The 15,787-nt window shown below is 40.9% G+C and overlaps 1 protein-coding gene and 1 long non-coding RNA gene across 3 annotated transcripts in view; both read right to left on the reverse strand.

The window, feature by feature from the left end:
* Window positions 1-15,787, reverse strand: part of SLC35F1 (solute carrier family 35 member F1) — a 233,670-nt gene that overhangs the window by 136,310 nt on the left and 81,573 nt on the right. The gene's annotated exons all lie outside the window — the stretch shown is intronic.
* Window positions 5,416-14,873, reverse strand: LOC138108357 (uncharacterized). The gene is made up of 3 exons (XR_011149942.1): window positions 14,767-14,873; window positions 12,362-12,480; window positions 5,416-6,752 (listed from the first exon to the last, which is right to left on the reverse strand). It is a non-coding gene; the product is annotated as an uncharacterized lncRNA (long non-coding RNA).

A 15,787-nucleotide genomic window follows, 5' to 3' on the forward strand; every position in this document is an offset into this window, starting at 1 on the left:
AGCTTTAAAAAAATTCAATTCACAACCATTGTAACTTTAAAATTTTTTACTACCAGATAATCAACTGTGCAGCTAGTATCATCAAATATTTTTCCATCTTATAAATAAATACATACAATGTTGCTATTGCAATACCCAATCTGATGGTAGCCAAAAGGATTATAAAGAACTCAAAAGAAATCCATCATTTACTATAAAATCCTCTTTCTTCTTTTTTTTTTTAAATAATCCTTTAATACAAAGACAAAGAAAGTAAATAAACTGGGTCTTATCTCCTCTGCTTCCAGAAGCAAAGCACACCTTCAAGTCCATCTTACCCAGCCTGGATGAAGAGGCACTTCCCCAAAGCACCCACCAAATGCCCACTCCATCTAGAAGAAATTCTCCCATGGATCATCCGTGATCAGATGAACAAGATGCGTACAGACAAGAGAAACAGATGTGGATAATCTTCTTTAGAGCATTCTCTGTCTTGGGAAAATAGATTCTTAACTATATATTACAGGCCAGGGAAATAACACCTTTAAAGCAATATTCAGTTTGGGCTCCATTTTTTTATTCCTGTCAGAAAGGAAGGAAGGCCATGTACATCAAGGTGGTTGAAAAATGGATTTGCAGGAACAGCATGAAAGGGTCAGAAGTGCTTAGTAGCTTGGTAGATAAAGCAGTTATTTTGAAAAGTAAGAGACGTTTGGACAAGTCTCATCATGGAGAGTAAAGAATGCATTATACTTCTAAAATAAAACTATCTAGCAGATTATCCCAATAGAATTAATGTACCATTTTGTGACACATGAAGCTAAATTTTTGACAAACTTATTATTCCCTTCCTCTTCACTGTTAGGCAGCTCTGATTTGCATGCTTAAGAATCTCGAGTCTTCAGACCCAGAATCAATGGGATTTGAAAGCTTCATCCAGTACCCACAAGCTGTACATGTGTACTAGTACACAGGAAAGGAAAATTAATAAGGATGTGGTTGATTTTCCATGCTGCTAGGAGGGGACTTTGACTCCCACTTCCTCAGGGTAAAATCCAAGATTTTTCCAGTACTTCTGTAAGAGAATTTTCTTGACCTATTGTCATTAATGAGAGATCATTTGGAAACTGAAGGTTTCTAGGGTCAATCCCTCTCAAAGCCTACGATGGAAGGATTATCATTGACTTCAGTAAGAGAAAAATTAAGTCTTCCATTGATAAAAATGTACGTATTCTATGGCAAACCTTTTCCTTTCAAATTTCTGTTCATCTAGAACATTGACATACATTTTATATATGAAAAACCGTCCCACAACAAAACAGTTCTCAATATTAATAAGATGTGACCTGTTCTTTGCTGTGAAAATGCAACACAGCATACACACAACACAGCACATGCATGTATGCATGTACACTTTTGCTGCTCAAAATGTGCACACGAGGTCCCTACACAAATAAGCACACTGTGACACCCATCAGGATTACTTCACCACGCAAGAACAAGTGGAAATAGACTTTCACTTGTACCTAACAGTGACTCCTCAAATTTTTTTAATTGCATCGCTGTCCTTTTTGGTGTCTCCTTGGTCAAGAGTGCTGTCATTCTGCTCAATTATTCACCTTTGCAATTTTACATGTGGATTTTGTTTCTCGTATGTGAAGAAAAGAGCAGAATGTGGCATTGCACCGGCTTTTGTGGCCAGACTCAGGCCAGACTCTGTGACACGCCTGTTTGGCACCCAGTGCATTTCAGTTCAAGGAGGGACAGGATGTGCTGTTGCTGTGACCAAGATTCTGGATGCCTGGACATTTATCCTCTGTCAGTTAAAACACCTACAACTTCTTTGGCTCATCAGCACCTCCTGCCACCAGGAACACTGGCAATACCCACTCTTCTCTGTACATGCCTGAACTAGATGATCCCTTTTTTTTCCCTACACCAGGATCTTGCATTTGGATGACTGAATGCTCACGAGCAAAAGACAACAGAAGCTTATGGTGCTGAGTTGCCCAAAACCTTGAGGCCCTCTACTCCACTTAGGAGAACAGAAAAGTAGAGGAATAGATAGGCTCCCAGCTCCAGAGATTCCCCAAAAGGCAGCCTACAGTCCTTCCATAGTGACACCCAGCTCAGCCAGGGGGCTGCCGGACATCTGTAATTCTGCCCACTGTGCACTAGATGCCACTGCACTGATTGTTTTTAGCAGCCAAAGACCCATTGCCTTTCCTCTGGGATCCACACTCTACCTATTAAGAGGCTACTGATTACCACTGACTTGAAAGTTCCACACACTTAGTCTACCAAAACTCCCAGCGCTCGGGACAGGGCTACCTTTGTTGCACAGATGGCAAACTGGGGTACAGAGACTACAGCATGATTTAGCCGTGGGTTGGGTATGCAAGGCTGACAGTGCATGGACTGCAGCAGCAGCCACCTGTGCTCACCACCAGACTGAAGTCCCAGTGAGCAGATTTCTGCCTCTCTCCCTCTGCCACTGTTGAAGCCAGGTACAGATAGGAGATCAGCAAGGAGGCAGGGTGGAGCAGATGGAGCACAATGGTCACAGTAGTGGCACCAGCAATGTAATCAGCTAATTGCAAATAAATTCCACACTGCACAGAGGTTCCCACAGCCAATCTCAGTTTCTCAACCTCCTGTTGCCTGCTCAAACTCCTAGACATCTTCCCAGGAACCACCTCCACAGGTCTCACAGCCAGGCATCCTCTTGCCTCTGGGCACATCTCCACGTTCCTTCAACAGCAAAACTTTCTGGTGATGAGGAAGGAGAGGCATCAGGAGAGATTTCCTAGGAAGGCTAGAAAATCTGATTCATTCAAGGTTTTTAAGAGGGAGTTAAAGGCAGCAGAAGATGGTGTCCCCAGATTGTGACACATCCCACAAACCTACCTTCCCATGCCGTGCCCCCTTTTACCCCCTTCCAATTTCAAAGCAGCTGTATGGTCTAGGATAAGGAAGAGCTACTGCAACTGCTAGTGGCTCCACAAAGCAGCTGAGGTGCTGGGAATCTCTGCAATAAACACTCTCTTTCAGCCTTACTTTCCTTTGATTCTGAGAAGGGATAAACAGATCATGGACTGACAGCAGTTGTTCCTTCTCTACAGACTTCCTGACAGGACACTGTCTGATCCAGACATGGCAGCTTCTCACAGATGCCACACAGCAATCCCAGATGCCTTCCACACTCTCCCTCCCACCTGGCACATTGGACTATTACATGAATGTACTCTGGAAAGATATACTAAGCCTTCTGCATCTCCTTGTCGTATGCCCAACACAGTCAGTGATGGAGCATGTTTACCACCTGCTAAAGTTTGTCCAACATCTAATTAATAAACTGCCATGTAGCTCACTGGAAACAGCTGTCTACAGCTGTGGTGACAGGGTGCCACCGGTACTCTGAGGGCATCTCCTGCAGCAAGAGTGGGTGAAGCTGGCTGAAGGGGGCACAGCTGTACAAATGTTAAACCCTGCCTTCTACTTTCCCCCTCCCAAGACAATCTAAACTCTTGGTTTGGGGACAGGCCAGAAAACACGGCTGTGCATTACCTCAGTGCCAAGGAATACGGCAGCAGTCCAGCAGCAGCTGTGAGCATCTGCACACCTGCAAGGCTTTTATATATTTGCTGTGCCAACAGAGCTCATTTGCAATTTCTGCTTCTATGGCACATTTTACTGTCTTGCAGGAGCTGAGCAAATGAAATTAAGGACTCTGACAGAAGCAGGTTTCATCTCTAGGCTAAGCTGTATGAAATAGGAAACAACCAAAGTCTAAATTGAGATCTTCCTCGAGGTCTAAATCAATTAACCACAAGGTCTGTCAAACTTGGAGCTATGTTAAAAAACATTCAGCAATGATAAGTACTTGAGTCAGCCATTACTTGCCCAAACAGTGAGTTTTTAAGACCTACTTTTATGGCCACGGTAATCTGTAGTTCTGTTTTTGTTCTTTTTTATTTCTGCTCAACAGCTGAAAAGTCTTCATTTTCTTTGCTGGGTGAATTTTAAAGTTTACTCTCTCTTAGGCAGCCACAGGGCAGGTCTCTTAGTGGAAAGAAGGTTGGTCCCAGAGGTTTCCAAAGGCTGAGGGAACAGTTTAACACAGTCATCCATGCTATCCGAGACCTGGGCAGCCACAAGACCTAGGACTGTGCTGCAGGTGGGTGAATGAGCCTCACTGCTCATCGGACCTGATCCAGCTGCCCCTCTTATGTTGCCCATAGTTCTTTAATCTGGTGTAATCAGTCACTCATTGCCCTCACCACTGCATTTCCTCACAGATCCTGCACGTAGCTTCCTCCCATGGGGCCTCCCAAACTTCCCCCTTCCCTCCCGAGCCCACTGGAGCCAGCAGTCATGTGCTGGAGCCAAGCTGGCTGTGTCAGGACATGGAAGCTGTCTATGTTGGGACATGTGCTCATCCAGCCCAGCAGTAAAAACAGCCATGACAGGTGCAGCTGCAGGACCACCAAGTTGTCACTTTCAGCCCACACTGGCCAGGGCTGTGTAACAACGTCCATTAGTGCTATTTAGAATCACAGAATTATTTACATTGGAAAAGACCTTTAAGATCATTGAGTTCAACTTTAAGTCAGCACTGCTGAGTCCACCACTAAGCCATGTCCCTAAGCTCCACACCTACAATGTTTTTTAGATATCTTCAGGGAGGTACAGTTCCCTGGGCAGCCTTTTCCAATGCTTGACAAGTCTTTCCATCAAAAAATCTTCCCTAATATCCAATCTAAAACTTCCCTGGTGAAAGTTGAATCCCCTTTCAGGTACCTGTACAGAGTGATAAGGTTCTCCTTTTCTTCAGGCTAAACAACCTGAGCTCCCTTAGCTGCTTCTAAGACCAGTGCTCCAGACCCCTCACTAGCTTTGTTGCCCTTTTTTGGGCACTCTCAGTGTCTTCCTTGTAGTAAGGGGCCAAAACCTCGGCATTGTCACATCAAGGTTTACATTTGCACTCTGGAATAACTACTGTGTAATTGGTATTTTTTTATGATGATTATTAAAGTTTTTACCTGGGTGATATTTGTTTATTTTATAAATTAGCATATTTTGCATAGCTGATGTCAAGCATTGCTGTCACAGGTTTACCTTGCTGCCAGGTAAATAATTCTCTAAATGAGATTTATATAAACTCTCCCACATAGTAAGCCTATGCACGCAAGTGTCACTCCATGAAAGCTCTCTCTTGCTCTTTGCTTGTAGGTGAACTGTGTATGCACACCCATCTGACATTCAGGCCATAAACAGCCCTTGCTGCTGAATAGGGAATTGTGGGAAAAAATACAAAGCAGCCTGCAGGAATGGATGTAGTATTTTGTAAATCTGCAGAAGAAAGAAGGCAAAGAGAACTGGGAAAGCCTGTAGGTAAATATTCTTAAATGAAACAGAGCGAGAGAGAGAGAGTAGTTACTAGAACAATAAGGCTTTTATTTAATAGTATTTCTAACACCAGCATCCAAATTATGAATTTTACCACCCAAAACCAGAGTGACACATTTAGTGGGTCATTGCTTTGAGCCTCTTGTAAAATCTACAATTCCGAACACAAATCGCTCTCATTGTGCATTCCAGAGCTCAAAATAGATCCAATCCAAGATTTCCAGTGGCAGTATACCAGTGCTGCTCTAAATATCTGACATGATTCAATGTCTTTTGTAGTGCAACCAGCTCTTACAGAAGTTTTATTCCATGTTTTACTGCACTGCAATGCTTTTAGTCAATGTGTCTTATCCAAGTGCTGGCAACAGCACATCAGCCACACTTGAAAAAAATGCTACAAATGCCAACTGGTAGGCTTTGTATAAACCTTTGGTTACCAGCTGTAATGCATTTTAGGCATGGAAATTACTTGGAGCCCAGGCCAAACAGAATAGCCTCCCACCTTCTTCTCAATCACCATTTCAACAACAGAGCGAGCACCAGAAAATGCTGCAAGCGCTTCCGTGCTATTTCAAACCAGGCTCAGCTTCTAACAGCTCAGTTAGGACCAGAAAACCAGTATGAGTCAACCAGAAGAAATACCAGCATGGACTTCAATAGCTCCCTCCAGCAGGTCTCTGGTGTATTGTACTTTGGTTTCTTCACATTCTGTAGTCCAGCAAGGGCATGGGAATTAGCATGTATGAATCCATAATGGACATGGAGGCTTGCGAGCACCTTGTAATATTTGCATTTAGATTCTTGTCCTGGTTCTGGACAGAACAGGGTTAATTTCTGTAGTAGCCAGGTTATTCTATATCACCTCATGTCATTACTTGGGGCAGGGGAAAGAGACTTTCTTTGGGGAAGAAGGGGTTCCTCTCAGTTGAGTAAGCATGGTGGAGGGACCCATCTGGACCAGCATGACTGAGACTCAGAAGGAAAACAAAGTCTTCTCAGATGAGACATCTGTAGTGGCCAGATCACAGGGGAATGTAATACTACTTTGCAAAAACACTTCTGAAAAAGAGACCAATTTTCTAAGCTACAGCCTGCAATGCCCACAGTTTCAACAATACTTTTGAGGTACTGCAAGAACAGTTTTGACAATTCCATCACTCACTGTAATTTTATTTGCTGATTGCTCCATTTAGAGCCTAGAGTTACTTTTCTAAGGACTGGCTGTACTGTGGTCTTCTCTTTTTAATATCCCTATAAGATGTCTCTTGTCTTTTTTTTCCCTGTCATCATTTAAATGAACACACCTGAAGAACAAGCCTTCTAGACTGCTGACCGTGAAGAGAGCTTTTGCATAACCATTTCACCTAAAAGAAAGAAAAGACAAGGACTGATAACATAAAAAAAAAAATAACCACCATACCAAATAGAAAACCTGACACCTGATGACATCAGTGAAATTCAGCTGAGAGCTTTAAAAATCCTAGATGTCATTCATCAGTGCTCTTTTGAACTCAAGACAACACAGACGCGTATCATTAAAATGTGCCTTAAAATGTGCCTGTTTTATTGACAGGGGCCAAAAGTGAACTAGAAGTCATCTTTCCAAATAAGACTTATATTGGAGTACATTCAGTCAGAAAAAAAAAATTAGTTACATCAAAATTATGTACATTGTAGAACAATTTCACTTCTGCCCTGTGAAATGCAACACAGCTCTTTTCTTCTGGCTAAGTGTGTTGAGTAAAGAGGAAATGCATGTCTGTATGTAGGTCCAAGTTCACCACGATATGCTGGTATGTACTTGAAGAGATTATAGTACATTAGAAAATCTCCTGATTAGATTTCAGAGGCTTCATGCAACCCAGCAAATATACAAATGAATATGTGTTATAAATGTACATGCACACACACAAACACATACAACTCTATTAGCTGGTGTTTGCCTGCCAATGCTCTTTGCACACCTAATTACAGCATTAGTCATCTTAATGTTTTCATTACTCTTCCTAATGCATGCTGGGCTGCAGTCATCTAAGTCATACAGCTCCTCTAGGAAAAATGTGTTTTATGGGACCACTGTCTCCAGTGTGCAGTTTAATAATGTTAAAAAGATATCAACATAAAATTATTGACTAAATTTTTCATGAAAGGAGCATTACATTCCCACCTAATTGTGGTTTAAGCAGTTATTTCTCTATTATTACTATAGTGCTGAAACTAGTGTTCAGTAGTCCATTGTAGAATCCGATGGAGAACCCAAATGACTGTTGGTGCTAATGACAAATATCCTTAGAGAATAAATATCTTCTGGACACTGTGCCAGTTCTAATCTGACTGATTGTATTTCAGCTAGTGTAATGAAACCTTTTCTGGTGGTGTTTGAAAGAAAACAAGACTTCAGTTACTTTTCTCTGTCAAAGGAAATATTTTCAGGCTCTGCAACTTCAAATCACTACAAAGTGGAAACTTCCTAACTGGTGCTGGGCTTCAATGTCAACATACCTGGTGTCAAAAATCCAGCACATTTACCCTTGTGCAACTGCACAGGCAGTCAAGAGCAGTGTGCTGCCATGAACCATGGCTGGCTTTGCTGCACTTCTCCCTCCCACTAAAGGGCAGAGCAGTATGTTCTCAGCACAACACAGAAAAGCCAGAATGATCTAAGAAAGAAAACAGTGTTTTGACTTCTTCTGAAATGCACATGGCAAATGTTTTACATTTCTTCTGCATTTAATGTAATGAATTTGAAGGCATTTCAGATATCCACATTACCTATGTTCTGTCGCGCATAATCCAACAGTGAGTATTTGTTACATAAAGGGAGAAAATGTTTTGCGTTTCTTTCTCTTGCCTCCCATTCCCTTCCATAAAGTGCAGGAAGAGCTGGCCCAACAGCCTGAAGAAACAAGTCTCACATCTCTCGGGAGGAAGCACAGCTTGGAGAGCATGTGCACAACCTCCCCCACACAGTCAGACCAGGGTGCTTCTGCTCCACACGGATGCAGATACCCCCTTTTCACCTCCTCATGCTTTCCTAGGAAAGTGGTTTCCAACTTCCTTAGCCACTGCATTTTCAGTTCCTTCGCACATCCTTACCTATGTCTTATTTTTACTGCTCATTCTTGTATATCTAAAATCTACCCTTCCCCGCCTCCACTGCTCAAATAGCATATGCTCACATTTATGCCTCTTTCCAAGTGTGATTTCTGTGACCTTCTAGCCTTTCTAATTCCACATCTTACTTATGTTATTAATAAGAATAGATTTTCTTCATAGACATCTTACTTGTCTTTTGCTTTGCTCACATTACCTCCTCTTTCTTCTGATCACACTCCTCATTTTAAAATACTTTTCCTAAAATATTAACTATATCTTCTAAACACTCCTTTTTCCACCAAGGCTTTTTTGATCCCTGCCACACAGAGAAGGATGCTGTCTTACAACTTTGTTCTGCATGTTTCTCCTGCTGCAATCAGTGTCTTTGCTGCTGCACAAGTTACTTTAAGCCACTATCTGTTTTCTTCTAGAATTGCTCAACCTCCATCTTTACTAATGACCACAAAATCCTAGGTGACCAGCAGATCAACCATCCTGTTCTGGCTTCTCTAGGTCTAGCACAAGAAAAAAACTTCAGAGAAAAGCTATTCTTACACATGAATTTGCAAAGATTTATCACCTATTTTACCAAGTACAAAGCCTGTGATTTCCCACTTATGTTTGTAAACAGCCCTTATGTTTTTCAGGACAATATGACAAATATTTCTTCCAAATTTGCATTGTGTATGGTGACTTAGAGAGGCTTTTGAACAGAGTGACACCTCCCACTCTTTTTGTTAAATATTTGCTTGTACGTGACTCATTTTAATTCATCACATTTCTCCACATTGATATTTACACTTTTTCCACCACTGTCTTAATCACAGTAATTTATTTCAAAGGTTTGGCCCAACTTAACTGTGTCTGTGATACAATCTTGCAAGGATACAGAAACCCTTTACCCAATGGGCTGCCCAGGGAGGTGGGAGAGTCATCGCCCCTAGAGGTGTTTAAGACAAGACTGGATGTGGCACGTAGTGCCATGGTTTGGTTCACAAGGTGGTGTTAGGTCAGAGGTTGGATTCTATGATCTTAAAGGTCTTTTCAACCTAGTTAATTCTGTGGTTCTGTGATTTTTTTTTTCCACATGGGCAGAACTGTACCAATTAATAGCTACCCATTCATAGAAGGGTTTATGTAGTTCTGTCATTAGGAACAAAACAGAATGTTTTTAACTGAATAAATCGAGCTCATTTATTTTATCAAAGTGCCAGAGTTAACACCAGTGCCCTTAAATTGGCAAAGAGACACACACCATAACCATGCTCTGGAAAAGCCGACACAAGGGGCAAAAAAAATCTTTTCCCTCCAATTTAAGTTGAACTCCTTTCACTGACTTGACTGTACTGGGTTGGACTGTACAGCTCCTTGGAGGCTGAAGAAAGAAGGTGTCTATCATACCTGACATGTACAGTTTGAAACCTGAGGAAGGGAATGGGCAGTGATGTTTTACTGAGTGTACAGTCCCATTCAACGAATGGACTAAAGTCTTACTTCATATTTTTCAGTTTTCAAAGTGAAGAGTTTTGCATCAGAATCCCCAAGGCACTTGAGAAATTAGGCATTGTTCATTTTCTAAAACTATATTATAAAAACAAATAAAAACATTTTTGTGGCCAATTCAGGATGCTTCAGCCAGGCTGTAAAACAAAGGGCACCCTGGGCTATTCCTTTGTCTAACAGATCATTTGCTTTGTGTAGGATACTTCTTCATGGCAGGGAGCACGTAGCCCAGATCCCCTTTAATTCTTCTTGGCTAAACCCAAAGATAGCCCTTGCTCGGTGACAGAGCCACAGGAAGCAGAAATCATTGCAGAACACAAGTGATGATGATCTAGCCGCTTAGCGGTAGAGATGTCAAACTGCAACCCACTCTCCAAATGTCCCTCTGACACTTGTCATAAGCATAAAATCAAAGACTTTTAAGTCCCATCAGAGCACTTGAAAGGGTGGCAAAATCTGCCAAGGCATGCAAGACTGCCCACAAATTTTATGGGGTCCACAGGACAAACAGACAGTGTAAAATGGTAGTTAAAATATCAATAGGAACACGGACAAGGATTTCCCCTGTAAATCAGATACACACACTGCCAGCCTGGTCTGAGTTCTGACCTAAGGGTCAGGTTTTTGGGAGTGGCTTAGGACCACAAGGCAGTTCTTCCACTGAGAGAAAAGAACAAACTCTGCAGTGATCAATGTTCCCACACTGCTTACTGCAAAGTTACTTAACTGCTGAGGACTTAAGAACTTAAGTAAAGTGGAATAAAAAAGCCTCTGGACTTCTGACAGACTTGTGCCCATGGATGCAGGAAACAGCTTAGCCATGGACCTTAAATCAAGCAAAATGAGAAAAAAAAATTAATGAAAATCAGAGATGACACCTCTTCTGCACCTCTTCAACACCTCTTCTATCCATGGGGGAAGCAACCGAAAGATATTAAAGGGTGTTTACTGACAGTATGAAGCAGCTCTGAATTTTAAAAAATATACATATTTTTAAAAAATTTCCCCCAAACCTTAAACTTTCAAGAGTTCCACTTATGTTCAGGATATTGCAGACAATTCAAAACATTTCCTACATTTCCCATCACTCCTTGTAGATATTTCTCATCCAGTCCTCAGAGCAGTGCAATAGGAAACCAGCACAGCCATATCCCCTCACAGACTAAAAAAAATTTTCTGCCAAATCAGTTAGCAGCAGCCCTGGTGAGATTAGTTTTTCTCCATCTTATACCATACAATCTCTGCTCCTAGAAGTTCAGACAGCAACTGCAAATTTTCGTTGCCACACATGCTAGCAAGCTTCCACCAGCAATGCCTGTCTGATCCGAAAGGGTACCACAATTAATCAGAACAGAAGTATATCAGGCCAGCTGACAGAAGGCAGGAAGAAAGAGTAATGTCCCAGCCATGAAATAACACAGCAACAAATTTTATGTATGGTTTCATTTGTTAAAGTCCCTTTTCTTGCTGACATTTAGACCTTTTTCTCTAGTTAATTTCTTTTTTCTCTAGTTTAATTTCTTATGACATGAGAATATGTCTTGAAATTTCAAGGTCAAGTGTAGTGCCATCTACGCATATTCCTTATGCTGGCTTCAACTTGCAAAATTTCACTACTGAAAAAATACAATTACATCAATACAGGTTATCCCCTTTTTTGTATGCTAAAGTACATAACCCATTCTTTTAGTGGTGTAGCTGAAGTCACACAAAGGCAACAAAAATATTTAATTGTATCCATATTATATATTACTTCCACAAACCTCATTTTGTAATCACAATGTAAAGGAATAAATTGCAACCTTTTCTTTTAAACCAGAACTGTTTACATGGTTAGACAAAACCTCTCAAAGCAGTTAACTATATCAGAAAGAACTGGATAATTAGCTTGAAAAAAATACTTCCAAACAAAACTGCTGTGTACAGTAACTTCTCTTCCATAGTTACTAGAATGATGGGAAAGAGACGAGCTGGGTGAACACTGTTTCTAGATGTGGCTGATCTCCTATTCTGCACAGCCAAGGAAAAAAATGAGCTTCAGAGAAATTACCTGGAAGTAAATCATCCTTAGGCTTCCTGTTTCTAAGGGCCAAATAACACCACATCTCCTGTCAGGGGTAAAGTGTGCTGGGCTCTGACACATTTTTGCTCAAGGCCAAGTGTCTGACTCCCCAGGAAGGACCATCACCTCCTCTGCACCTGCATCCACACACACACACACACACGTGGGACCAGCATGTACCAGCGCTCCCAGAACCTCTACTCTGCAGCCCCACAGCCAGAACGCTGGGAACGCAGGCTTTGACCTTACATTTCTAAAACACATATCCTGATGTGATGCTAGGGCATTTATAAGGTACCAAATACAACTTACTATCCAGAGGAAGTTTTTCTGAAGTTTTCCTCTTCTGAAAATAACATCTTTATCTTGAGATTTTATTTGTGTATGTCTTCACGCTGAAGTAATTTTCCTGTAGAACTCTGTGTTCACTCCTTGGTGATTTTAAAAAAAAAAAAATCTCAAGTTGACTGCCAATTAACTGAAGTTATTTAGAAAAACAAGTCAGAACTCTCCCCAAACATTTGTAATGGACTGCAAATATTTGTAGGCTGGCTTAATCTGATCCCTAAGGTAAACTAGAAATGTTTGTAGTATACATTTTAAGATTGTACTAATTCATGGTTGACAGACAGGTTTTCACTTTCTGGAGAAGCTCAGCATTAAGTTGGTTTGCCCTTTGGCTTTTTAAACTGTGGGGGTTTAAAGAAGAAACAACTTCTGAAGTTCTAGCTCTGGGCTTAGTCCATACAGCTTCCTCTAAATAAATTTTGCATTTAAAAAGTTCTGAAATTTAACTATAATAGAACCTTTAACTGCCCAAAGATAATTCTGAGGATCTTAAATACTAAGATGAAAAAAAAATGACATTGTGCACCTGAGTAGTGTGAGATACAGGGAACAATTTTAAGATTACCCATAAACCAGAATACATTATGTATATAAACTATCTCAGAATTATTTTGTAATTTATGTTACTTGATTATATGCAACCTGCAGTAACTGATTTTGAACCCACATTCCAGTGCTCTCTACAATTTAATAATGTCAAAACAGGAACATATGCAATCTCTTGTTTCACCAGCATTTATACTCAGTCTGCACATACTCAGTCTTTTACTTACTTGATTGAAGAGAGACATCATGTATACTGTAGCAATCAACTTTTCTCAAGTTACGGACTAGAACTGCAAGAAATTCTTTCTCCATCCTGACACAGACTCCTTTGTCAAGAAAGTAAATCTAAAAAGGTTCCTACCAACTTTTGTTTTCTTTTTTTAATCAAAAGTCTCTCTCTTCAACTCTACCTAATGTATCAAGTAGCTGTTTTCAAGCTGAGAAACACAACTCTCTCCTTGAACGCAGTAAGTGGACAGATGAATCATCAGAGTTAACTGTGACTTCCCTATGTGGGTGGGATCTATCTTACCTTTATGATATCTAAATGTAGTAATTTAAAACTTCAGTAGCTAGTTAAAGATTGCTGCTTAAGTGCCTTCTCTTTATATAGACACACATGTATATCCCCATCCATATAAAGCAGTTGATGAGATGGATCATGAAGCAAACAGAGAAGGACTTTCAGAGAACAGATAGTTACTCCTTTGCATGTGACTGTTTCCCTGAATCTCAAGACTGTGATGCGTACTTTGATTAATAGAGGATTATTTCCAGTGACTCCCAAGGTAGTAATAAAGAAATCTCTTTGTTTACACTGAAGTTCACCAAAATGCAGCTATATTTAATACATTGTTTAGATTAACCTACTACTGTTGCTTTGAGGTGGTGAGGAGATAGAAACATAACACCAAGAACAGTATGTATAAGAATAATTAGATCAAGTTGCTTCATGAGTATAATCTAAGCATCTGCACTCCCAAATGTTCTGGTTTTAAGTTTCCTACTAATTCTAGCCTTATGCTTTTACTGATACGCTCTTACACAGAATGATCAGAGGATATATTTAAAACATGCAAACTATTAGTAAAACATCCATTTCAAGCCCAGTTAGTCTTCCCAACAAGAGATTATACATTTTCCCTTCACATTTCACGTACTGTAGTCACTTGATAATCAAATCATACAAGTTCCTCAGGGCTGTCTAAGACTTACATTCGTATGTAGCTTATAAATGTGTTGCCCATTTTAGCCAATAATGTAGAGGAGTGACTTTTCAGAGTCTGGAATATTTTCTTGCTGGCCCATCTGACTGCAATAATCCATGACCAAACTTCTCACTTTCTGACAATCCAGGCTTTCTGTTAGCAAAGCTTTGGAGTTCCATAAAAATCAGTACCAGCAGCTGAAGAACGCTGATGGAATGTGCTTTCCACAAACCAAAAGGTAGACAGAGAAATGGGATGCCACAGTTGATGATAAATATCCGCCACTTACGGTGAAATAACTGTGTGCTGTATTGCGTATGACCCTTAGGAGAACTGTAGAGAGAATCTCAGAGACAGGGGGCTGGAAGAAACAGGCAGACTAAGGTGTTAACACCTGCTGCACAGGGGCTTTTTAATCCTACAATACATCCTGGAAGATTTAGGCTATGTGTTTTGGGACCATGGCTTTGATGAAGCCGATACTGTGATAGTCTCTGGAGTTTTCAGGATAACACCCACAAGGCTGACAAGATCCCAGAATTCATAATCAAGTTCTTCCCTGTTGGCAGCATAGACAATAATGACAGCAGTGGCTCTACCAACATACACTCATACCTATTGTAGCAGCTGTGGAGCCTGAAAGCATTCGTGGGGTCCTGTGACTTCTCCTGACTAGCAAGGCTTTTTTGGCTCTGCAGAAAAAGTCATCAGAACCCGTGGCAAATAAGTTTGCTTCAGTATCTGGAAAGATCACAGCAGTTCCAGTTGTGAGTTGTAAAGACAATACAGACATGCCATTTTTTTTTAAGTGAGAACATCTGGAGATGTCCAATATAATTATGTTTTTCCTGGTGGTGAAACGAAAGGTTAAGTGGCACAGCTTACCAGTTGATGTGAACAATTTGTGCAGCTTGTCAGAATTGTGCATCCAATTGAAAAATCGACAATGTGTGGGGAAGGGCTTCTTAAATACCACTGTGAAACAAGTAAGATATAAAAGGTGTATTTAAGAAGCTATTCTTTGTGCAACCCCCAAATGGTCTTCTCCCAGAAGGAGCCCATACCCCCAGAAGTGAACCTCAGCTGCTGGGTGATGTCAGGAGAGGTGCTCCCATTGACTCCCTGTGGTGGGTGCCACCCCAGCAGCATGCACACAAACAAGGAAGCGCCATCCACCTAGAATAAGCCACCAAAACAAAGAACAAACAGCAAGCGGGAAAGGAAGGAGCCAGCAGACCCACAACAGCTTCGTCAGGAAGGAGATGTGTGACAGTTGCTGTAGATGAGCAACTCCTATTCCTAAATCAGGGTGGAAAAATCCATTTTTGTGAACCCAGGAAGAGGAAACCCAACATAAAATAACTTGAGGAAACCTGTAACAAATTTTGAGTGCACATGAGCTCCTAATTCAAAAAGAACTAAGCTAATTTAAAAAAAAAAAAAAAAAAAAAAAAAGCAGTTAATGAAAACACAATGAAACACAGCTCCAATGAGAAAACAGGTTGCACGACCCATTACCCTAAAAAAAATAAACAGAAGGGCTGTCAGCATGTCTAAGACATCAGCAGCTTCCCTTCATTAAACCTAATTGCTGTGCATTAGCAATTCCAGGTGACACATAGATGATGGAGCCTTC

The sequence above is a fragment of the Aphelocoma coerulescens genome, chromosome 3 (genome assembly GCF_041296385.1).
Source record: "Aphelocoma coerulescens isolate FSJ_1873_10779 chromosome 3, UR_Acoe_1.0, whole genome shotgun sequence".
In the NCBI taxonomy this organism is placed as follows: Eukaryota; Metazoa; Chordata; class Aves; order Passeriformes; family Corvidae; genus Aphelocoma; species Aphelocoma coerulescens.